This window comes from Musca domestica, unplaced genomic scaffold, assembly GCF_030504385.1.
Source record: "Musca domestica strain aabys unplaced genomic scaffold, Musca_domestica.polishedcontigs.V.1.1 11, whole genome shotgun sequence".
Classification (NCBI taxonomy): Eukaryota; Metazoa; Arthropoda; class Insecta; order Diptera; family Muscidae; genus Musca; species Musca domestica.
The window spans coordinates 17,074,230-17,085,398 of NW_026712133.1; positions in this window are offsets into that span (position 1 = coordinate 17,074,230).

Below are 11,169 nucleotides of genomic sequence, written 5' to 3' on the forward strand. Positions count from 1 at the left end.
TGACGATTTTTTTATGTGTAAATATTTGTTGAAACCATGGTAAAATTAAGAAGGTAAAGTCATTTCAAATAAGCATATCCATATCTGCATTTTGTGTAATTTACTCTGTCAAATTACCCTGCCTAAAAAGCAGATTCCCATCTCTGATTTATATGTACAATGGATTTATAAATATACATTTTGACAATGAGATGTTGTCAAATCCATAACTTTGAAAAAAAAAAAACAAGTAAAAAAATCTGTAAGTTCGGCCGAGCCGAACTTTGAATGCCCTCCACCATTTGGTACAAATTTGGCAATTTTCAAAAAATTAAAATCCATTAAAAATTATTTTAAAATCTTAAAAATACCGAATGTAGCCGAATGTATGTATATTAGAGGCTATGCGAAAACGTGGACCTGCACAGACAAACGTAAAACACCCTCCATACTATGGTGGAGGGTATAAAAATGTAAACATATAATTTCATGACTTTACCTTCTTATTTCTGCCATAGTTGAAACCTTAAATTTTCCTTTGTCCTTGTTAACATTAATTTATTTAAAAAAAAGAATTTATTTTATTTTCCTAAAATCACAATGATTGTCAATTACAATAGAAGCACCCGCAATACATGACTTAAAATAAAACTCCGAAACTAGAGGGAAATTAATCGCTAAAGTCAACTATATTTAGTCATATAACGAACACTTTATTTTATTTTTTTGACTTGGTTCGCTTTAGCTGTGAAACCTTGAAAATTTATTTAGAGTAATAATGAACCAAAGTAGATTTTTTTTGTTTTTGAATATTTTTTAGTAATATATTTAAATTATTTTTATTTTAAATTAATATCATTAGTTAATTTTGAATATAGACTTTTACATTTTCTTTTGGTATACTACAATATTCCTTCCAGAAATTAATGGCAGTTCATTTACTTTACCTCTAAATATCTTCGAATTATGTTTTTATGACTTAGTTCGGTATAGCTGTGAGCCCTTCATATGTAATATCAGCCCAAGTTGAATAGATTTTCTCATATTTAACCGAATTTTACCATTTAGTGAAGCCCGATCCGTTATATCTATTGCTCCAATAAATATTTTTAATGAAATCCTTATTAAAGTCAATTCATGCACTATATAGCAATGGTATTTGGTTCATAGTGGTCTACTTCACTTAAATTCCTAATATAAACGTTTTTGTAACGGGAGCTCTACTAAATACGCATAGGGGTGTAGGGTATCATTTAGTCGGCCTCGCCCGACTTTTGACCTTTCCTTACTAGTTTTCTTTTAATTTTACACATCCATATATTTTTATCAGTAATAAATGAAGTGGAATTCTTTGTTCTAATACCTCACGCATGTCCAAATTGACGACTTTCATTTTTTCCTGGATAGTTTTTAAGCTTATTTTTCATTTTGTACCAAAAAAATAACCTTAAGCCATTTTAAAAAAGAATAGGAAATCATGATTTCAAACTTTGCATACTCTGTACGTAAAAAATTTATGTCCCAAACTGAAAGCTTTCATCCGTATTTATGATTTTTAAATTCAATTTATCTTACTATCAAAGAACTTGAAATAATATGTTCAGTTGACTTCTGGCGTAGATCTCCCTTCCTCTGAATGTAATTTTGCGATAAAATTCCTGCGGCCGAACAATACTTGAGTTAACTCTCAATCACATTCTTTGTATCCTACGAATTATACTATACTCCTACTTTTTTCTTAAGTGAAAACATGATTGCTAAAACATTCCACTCGCTCCTTTTTTTCTCCACCACCATCTTATGATGGTTGGTGGGGTCTATCTTGTTGTTCATACGTTTCGTTTTTTTGATGGCAATGTTGTTTCATCTTGTCAACCGTCAGCATCATGCACTCATAGAATAGTTCCCTCCTTTATGGTTAAATGTTTATGATTATTGAATTTTGTACACGGATATGCATGTTTGTATGGATCGATGGATGGATGGATACAGGCTGGCAAGTGAGCTGGCTGAAGTTTGGGAAGGTAGGACGAACGAACGATTGGTTAACAGGTATGATGGCTGTTCTGACTGCATCATACCTACAACAACTACTACACATACTTCTTCTTGGGACAAGTTTGTGATGATGTTAAGGAAAATTGTTAAGCAATCATCATGGGATGGATGAATGCACTACAACGGCCAAAGGAACGGACTGACAGACAGACTTTGTTGTTTACAAAGTTTTTTTTGTTAATGCATGGAATGGCATTGCATCGCATCGCGTATCGCGTTTTATCCAATCAGCTTTTTGACATGGCACTAAACGAAAGATGATGACGATGCAGATAATAATGAAAATGATGATTGGATATGGAAGCCATTTTTAGAGAGGATATTGGATAAAAAAATATACAAAAAATAAAAATAAAGAAAAGAAACGTTTCAGTTATAAATGGCAGTAAGGCAAGGCAGCCAAAAGTAGGATGGCAAAATAATGCGGTTATAAAACATATTCAATTTAAAGAAATTTTTTCCAATGGAAAACTTCATCAGAGGGGATATTTTCATCGAAGAAAGGTTAATCGATTATGACTTTTTCAACAGAGACAAGTAAACAAGCAGGAAGTTCGGCCGGAAAAGCCCTTCCACCATTAAGGACGAATTTGAAAATAAAAAAATATATAAAATAATCCGTTAAAAAGTCTGTACAGAATATAGGGATATATTGGGGTCTATACGAAAACGTGGATCCGCACAAGCAATATCACAGGCTATAACAAGCAATTTTTTATCATAGGCACAAACATCAAAATAGCGATTATAGGGAGGTACTGATATAGGGGGGCTATAGGAAGACGTGAACCTGCAGAAACAATTATATGTCTCAGGCTGTAGTACCAATTACGAAGTGCAAATATGAATTTTGAAACAATTCCAATAAATAATGTAGCTAAAATCATCAAAATACCGAATATGGGAAGGAACTGCCATGCGGGGCCTACATGAAGACATGAACCAGTATATCCAATTTTTGGTGGCAGCCTGTAGTACCCATTGGGAATTTCAAATACGAAATTTAAAATAGTTCCAGTGAATAATGTAGCTAAAATCATCAAAGTACCTAATATTGGGAGGTACCATTACAGGGAGACGTGGACCTGCAAAAGACCATTTTCAGTGACAGACTGTAGTACCCATAATTAACTTCAAATACGAAATTTGAAACAATTCTGGTGGATAATATCACCACTTTCATCAAAATACCGAACATAGGGAGGTACCCTTATAAGAGACCTATGCGTATACGTGGTCCAGCATAGACAATTTTCGCTAACAGACTGATTGATTGATTACGAACTTTAAATACGAAATTTGAAACTATGCCGGTGATTAATGTAGCTGAAATCATCAAAATACCGAATATTGGGAGGAACAGTTATATGGGGGATATAAGAAAACCTGGACTTGCATAGCCAATTTTCTGTCACAGGCTGTAGTACCCATTACGAAATTTGGAACAACTCCAGATAACAATGTCACAAAAATCATAAAAATATCGAATATAGGGTGGTACAGTCATATGGAGGCATAACCTAAACGTGGACCCGCTGGGGAGCAACCAACTTCAGAGTGCTGTCATTTATAACCACTCGTCCAACAGCTGTTAAAATTATTCCAGTGACAGCTCATTATATTGTTTACAAGCGTATAATGGGATTATTGTGAGAATTTTCAAAAAAAAAAGTTTTTCGTGATGGAATTGGAATTCAAGCGTGATAGTGCGATTTCTTTTTATTTGGGTGGAAAACCACAAGTGGCTATGGTTAGAGCACTCCAGCGTTTAAATGTGAATAAATCTATTGTGTCTTGTACCATCACCCGTTACAGTGATGCTGGTAGCGAAAACAACAACATCAGCAGAATTGGTTCGAAAAGTAAAGAAGCGACTTGATCGAAACCCGCGTCGCAGTGGCCGAAAAATGGTTCGTGAACTGAACATATCGCAATATTCCCATCGGCAAATATTGAAAAATGAGCTCGGGGTAAAGCCATTGGAATTCCAAAAAGTGCAAGAACTTACGCCGCAATAGAAAGAAAGTAGATTCAAAAGAGCTAAAGAGTTGATTTGCTTGGCCGAAAGCGATGAACTGCCGAATTTAGTTTTCTTCGATGAGAAAACATTCGTTGTCAAGAACTTTGTAAACAAACAAAATGATCGTGTTTACTTGCCAAAGAGGTCAGCTGAAAATGTGCACCTTCGGTTGGCAACCAGAACTGAAGCGTCGGCCGTGGTGATGGTGTGGGCCGCCATAACAGCCGATGGTCGCTCTCCGCTCGTATTAATCGGTCGTGGCATCAGAATAAATGCCGAATATTAAAGCGAAAATATTCTGGAGGGTGTATTAAAGCCTTGGGCACGCAAACATTTTGGCCGCAGACCTTGAACATTCCAACAGGACTCAGCACCATCGTACTCAGTACGCCCCACTCAAGAATGGTTACAAAATGAGGTTCCTCGTTTCATTTCCACCTCAAAATGACCACCAAAATCTCCGGATACCAATCCGTTGGACTATTGTGTCTGGAGTATTTCGGAAAGCAAGGTTGGCACTAAAAAATACCAAAGTGTCGATCACCTCAAACAAGCGCTTCGCCGGAAATGGGCCAAAATGCCGCACAGCGACATTCGGGTAGCATGAGACGGTTTCATTGGCCGATTGAAGGCTATAATTCGAGCCAAAGGTGACCAATTAGAACAAATCTAAACTTCATCTAAGATTTGATGCTATTGCCGACATTTGTGCTTTCATTCAATAAAATTAAAAAAAATGTAGAAATTATGGTATTTGACTTTGTTGCAGTTTTTTTTATCTCACCCTATATATAGCCCATTTTCAACACCAGAGTCCTGCAGACCAATCACACATTTGAGTAAAATAGTATCAACCTGCTTCAATTCGTTCGGAGGCCGGAGTAATTTCCACAGACTGACAGACATCGCTAAATAGAAATTTTATTCTGATCAAGAACATATATACTTTGTGGGGTCTAAAATTTACATTTCGAGGTGTTACAAACGGAATGGCAAATTTTATATACCCTCCATGCTATGATGGTGCTGAATTTTTCCACAAGAAGAAAATAAATAGGTAAAAGTTCATCGCCGATAATTTCTTCTGTATAGGAAACATTTTCTCTTGCATAAAAATCTTTCGACATCCAATCCTCTGTCAGGCAAAATACTATCTCCAGCTAAACTTTTCAATTGTTGTTTATGTTGGCGTTTATATTGTAATCATTAAAAAATGCTGCAAAACATCATCTGTATTTCTATGTGCTTTTGTTTAATTTCCTCCCTCCTTCTCTATTGTTTTTCCCTTCCATACCCATCAGCAACAATTGTTGTGTGTCTTTGCAATCTTCTTTTATGCAACAAATGTTCATTTCAACTCATCACCATTAATGTCCATAAATTGATGACAATTGTGATCAGTAGCAGCAGCAGTCTGCTGCTGCCGTTGATTCAGTTGTTGATGTTTCCAATTTGATTGACCACAACATGCATATTTTCTCTTGTAAAATTCCATTTACGATTTTCCATACAAAAACGCAAGCTGTTTTCCATATAGCTTTTCCAATTTCTTTTCGATTTTTACAAGCACAAAAAAATAAGAGGAAAAAATTCTTCAAATCACTGATACTGATAGAAATAATCAAATGAACAGTGCATGTGTGCACCCTCACCTGTCGCTGTCGCATGGCTAGCTAGATAGGTAGCTCAACTAACATGGTGATCGATTTGATGCTAATATCACAGAGTGCCATCCATCCATGTTGGAGAGGCAAACGGTAGCAGTCAGCTTCGGCTCGAGAGAAAAAAACATTTAACCGGATGAGTTGTCGCCAATGTCATCGTCGTCAACAATAAGTAAAATGACGTTTTGCCTCTTGGATTCATCTGTGATCCACCAGTGATCGCATCGAATAACCGCCATTCATAGAGATTTATGCACAAAACAGTGCTGACTGGGGTTCCTGTGATTCTTTAAGCCTCACACACTTGCATAGACACACACACACACAGACTCATGCAACAAATCGAAACATTCATCGATCGATCCAATTTTTTTCCTTATGCTTGACGGTTGATATTTTTGTTTTTATTATAAAAAACGCAATCAACTTGCAATCAATTTTAGTTTTTTTGCTTGTTCACTGAACATTTATTAGGGTGGGCTGGTCGGCGGTAGTATTTCCACTAATAATGTTAATTATTAGGTTACCGCTAAGAAGCTATGTTTTTATTTTAGCTAATAGGAAGTTATACGATACATTGATATGAACCTTTGTTGGCTATTTAAAGTTTTGAACATTTGTGGGAAATGCACCAGGAAGAGACCTCTATTTTCACAGGTGCTCTAATTTTGAAAAAATTTATAGAAAATCTGACATTGAAAAGAAAATCTGACATGATATACCAAAATTTTGTTTTGTTATTCAAAAGCAGTTATGGTCCATTCTCGCTCATTACTTATATTACCATTTTTATACCCTACACCACAAGGTGGTCAGGGTATTATGTCTTTGTGCATTTGTTTGTAACAAGGAGAAGGAAGCGAGAGAGACCCATAGTTACTTTTGAGGATCTCCACAGAATCACTTTCTGCCTTAAATTATGCATGTCAGTCCGTATGTTCGTCCGTCCGCCTGTCCATGTATTCTTGTGAACAAACTGCAGGTCGCATTTATTATCCGATTGCGATGAAATTTTCCAAACAACATTTGTTCAGCCCAAGGACGAACCTTATTTCAATTGGAGATAATCGGTAAAAATTCAGATATAGCTCCCACATATATCTTCGTCCGATTTGCCTTTTATTGTGCACCAAACGTGTAATATCAGCCCGAATAGTATGGAATAGTATGCACATACAACCAAATTAGGCCTGAACATAAGTATGCCAAATTTGATCGAAATCGGTTCAGATATAACTACAGGGTTGCCCATATTCGACGGACCCATGTCTTTTTGGGCCCATTCCAATCGACGAGGCTTGTCCGCAGGCAACATTCTTTGCGTCAATTGAATTTTGTACGGGAACAAATGCAAATCAATGCGAATAATCCGTTGTAAGGTGGACCGAGCCAAGTCCAACTGCTGAGAACGGCGTTTTTGGGATGTTCTTGGGGACCTCTCAACACTGGCTCGTACGGCAGCGATATTCTCGGCCGATCGCCTTGGTCGACTTTTATATGGCCTCTTCGGATTAGAAAGAGCCTTACCAGGCTCGTATAAACGCTTAATGGTGTTCTTAGAAGGCGCCCTTCTCACATTTTTTAATGTTTTAAAAGCACGTTGAGTTTTCACAATTGACTTCTTCTGTTGAATGTAAATTTCAGCTATTTCAGAGCACTCGCGTGGCGTGTATTGGTTCATGGTAAAAATCTGCTTGGACTGACGCTTCAAACGCGATATGTCATTAAGCGATGTGACATCACTGTCAAAAGTTATGGCGTTGCCAGACGGGTCCGTCGAATATGGGCAACCCTGTATAGCTCCCATATATATTGTTCATCCGATTTGTTATTTTTGTCCTCCGCAGCCGTAATATGCACTCTGTAACAACAATATTTGGGGAAATATATCAAATTCAGCTCAGAAATACATTTGCTAAATTTTATCGGGATCGGTTCAGATTTGGATATAGCTGCCATATAAAACTTCGTTCCGATTTATATTTTATTGTGCACCAAATGCCAACTGTTTATCCAAATGGGATGGGATTTAGCACTTACGACCGAACTGAATCTAGAAGCTAGTATGTCAAATTTGGTGAAGATCGGTTCAGATATAGCTATAGCTCCCATATATACTGTTCTGTCTGTGTCTGTCTGTGCCCCCATATAACGGTACCTCCGGATATTCCTTATTTTGATTTTATCGACATTATAACAGATTTTTTAAGGTTTCGCATTTGAATATTGTAATGGCTTATGACAAATGTTACCTATGCACGTTAATGTCGTCGTATGGACCCTAATATAACAGCTACATTCGGTATTTTTAAGATGTTAACAGAATTTTTAACGGGTTTTATTGTATTTGAGAATTGCCCAATTCGTTCCAAATGGTGGATTGTATTCAAAGTTCGGCCTGGCCAAACTTACAGCCTTTTTACTTGTTTTTTATGACGGACTTCATGACATTGTCGGTTTAATGAAATGAGGGTTTTCAGCTTCGGCTAGGTTGTATTCGCGCAAACACAGTAGACTTCATTTTAATAGTACTGAAAAATCCTGGTCGAATTTTATTGTAATGCTCGGTGGCATTCATGCTGATGTAGTCATGTTGATCAGTCGAGCGTAGGCGTGTGATAAGGCTGGATTTTTAGAAAATCATACTAAAAGGTACTGGGAATACTAAAAATTACTAAAAATTTAATACTTATATTGGACAAGTTCTAAAATGGTTCACAGTACCATTCTGTATTATGTGAATGGATAAAGCTAAAAACTTGAAATTTGGTGTGAGAATTAAGGTTGGAAAGTTAATTGCATATTTGAAACCTGCTGTGCACCAAAATTGCTAAATAGTACCATATTTGGTACTATTATTTAGAGGGTAAACAAATAGTGCTTGAAATCAGAATTTTTGTATTAGGGGCGCTGTTTATGTGTAGCCTGGACATATGGAGGTCGTTATGGAAATGTGCACTATAATTGTAAGAAAAGTACTAAGTGGTACTTGGTTGTGTATTGAGTGAAGGAGTAGAGCTGGAATCCCAAAATTTGATGTTTGGATTTCTATTGGTATCTTTGGTTTGGTTTTGGAAAAGTATACCTTATAAATGGGTAAAAAGAATAGAGCTGAAATCCAGAATTTTGATATAGCTATCACTATGTGCATCTGTGGATGAGTGGATAAGCTGCTTTTGGATATAATTTATAAATGGTATTTAATTTTGTAATGGGTAAATTTAAAGAGCTGAGTCGCTGTTGGTATCTGAAGTTGAGATACGAATATTGTTTTTAAAATGCTTACTATAGTTGTTCGAAAAGTACTAAATGCTACAAAATTTGGTATTGGCTAAAGGGATAAAGCTGGAATCCTAAAATTTAATATTGGGATCTCTGTTGGTGTCTGCGATTGAGGAAGGATATTGCTTTGGAAATGCGTAATATAATTGTATTAAATGTTGTGTAGAGCTGGAATCCCAACATTTGATATTCATGCTTCTGTAGGTATCTGATGTTGAGACCTGGTGGTGGCTTTACAAATACGCACTATAATGGACCAAAAAGTTGTAAATGACACTCATTTGGATCTCTCTTGGTGTCTAGGAGAAAGAAATGTAGATTGTTTTGGATATGTGTACTAAATGTTAAAAAAAATTGGTATTGGGTGAAGGGATATAGGTGAAATTCTGAAATTTGATATTGAGGTCGCTGTTGGTTTCTAGGGTTTACATATGGAGACGTTGAAAAAGTTTTGTTGGCAGAAAAAATAGTTGCGGGTCCGTTGTGCAATGGACCTACTCCAAAAGCTTCAAAATGAAAGATTTTGTGAAATTTTTGGTGTAAAAGGTAAACATTTTCCTATATTTTCTTTCCAAAAAAGAAAAAATTGAATTATATATAAAATATTGAATGTCTGAAAATTAGTACAATATATGAAGTTTGGATTAAAATTTCGTAGAATTTAGTCGATGTTTGAGTTCTAATGGGCATAGCATATATATAAAATTGTTAAAGGGCGGCCACAATAAATTTTCGATTTTTCCCATTTTTTTTGTTTAATTTTATCGTTATTTTTATTGAGACCATTCTTATGGTCCCATTCACCAAATTCAAAGACCTGCATAGGCAACTTTCTGACATAGACTATAGTACCCGTAGAGAACTGCAAATACGAAATTTGAAATTATTCCGGTAAATAATCCCGCTTAAATCATGAAAATACCGAATATAGGGAGGCATCGTTATATGGGGGCTATACTAAAATGGGGACCTTTCTAGCCTATTTTCAATACCAAAAAGCCTGCAGAACAAACACATATCTGAGCAAAATTCTATCAACGTTCTTTAATTTATTCGGAAGCTAGAGTGATTTCCACAGACGGATGGACCGACAAACAGACGGGCGGACATCGATAAAAAAATTTTATGCTAATCGGGAATAAATATACTTTGTGGGGTCTAAAATGTATATTTCGAGGTGTTAATATACCCTCCATACCATGGTGGAGGGTATAAAATGCTTATTCTGACATAAAAATTCTAATATATTCCAAAAGTATAAAAAATTTGATATCATAATTGTATACGCCATAAAGATTGTTTATTTAAAGTGGAATACCAATTCTCATAGGTAAGTCAAATGAAATACAATAAGAAAAGATATATAGAAAATCTTCGTCATTGAAGAATACTGTTATTTCGGTTGATCCTTATATTCATAGCCCGTATGTGATCCTCATAACAATACTGATTGCTGTGAGCGCGTGTATTTTTCATATGTACGCCACAGACACATACTTGTGTGTGTGTGCGTTGTGTGCAACATGTTGCAAACGCAATCAACAATAGTTTATTTAGTTTGACTTATATGTTTGGTATGCAAAGTTAATTTTATTTTGTTGTTTTTATCTTGATTTTAAAATCTACTCTGGTTTTGTTAACGTTTGTGTAATACTCGCTACTGATACTGTAGTTGCTGCTGGTTCGGATGATGACGACGACAATGTCTGAGGATGTTGTTCGTTATGCTTTTGTCTCAACAGCAATGACATTGTCAATAATGACAAACATATATTGAACGACGATGATCAGGATGATGCTGATGCTGATGCTGATCATGGAAGGAAAAAAGATAAAAAGGGGATCGCATCATTTAATTATATTTTTTTAAATGATTTGATGCAAATTTCAAGACAACTGTTTCCGGTAAATGTATTGAAAAAGTGAGACAAAAAATGTTGGAATATCGATATATATTTTTTAATGTAATGGAAAATTGTGCATACTGTGGTTATAAAGCGTCATCACCATAATACAGATAGCATATTATGTTGAACCTATACAACCCATTCCTGAGCAATTCCTGCATTTGTAAAAAGTCATAGTCATAGTCATAAAGGCCTGGAAGATTTTATTGAGACTTAACCTTATTAAAATAATTAATTTTGGCATAGAATATTTTATCTT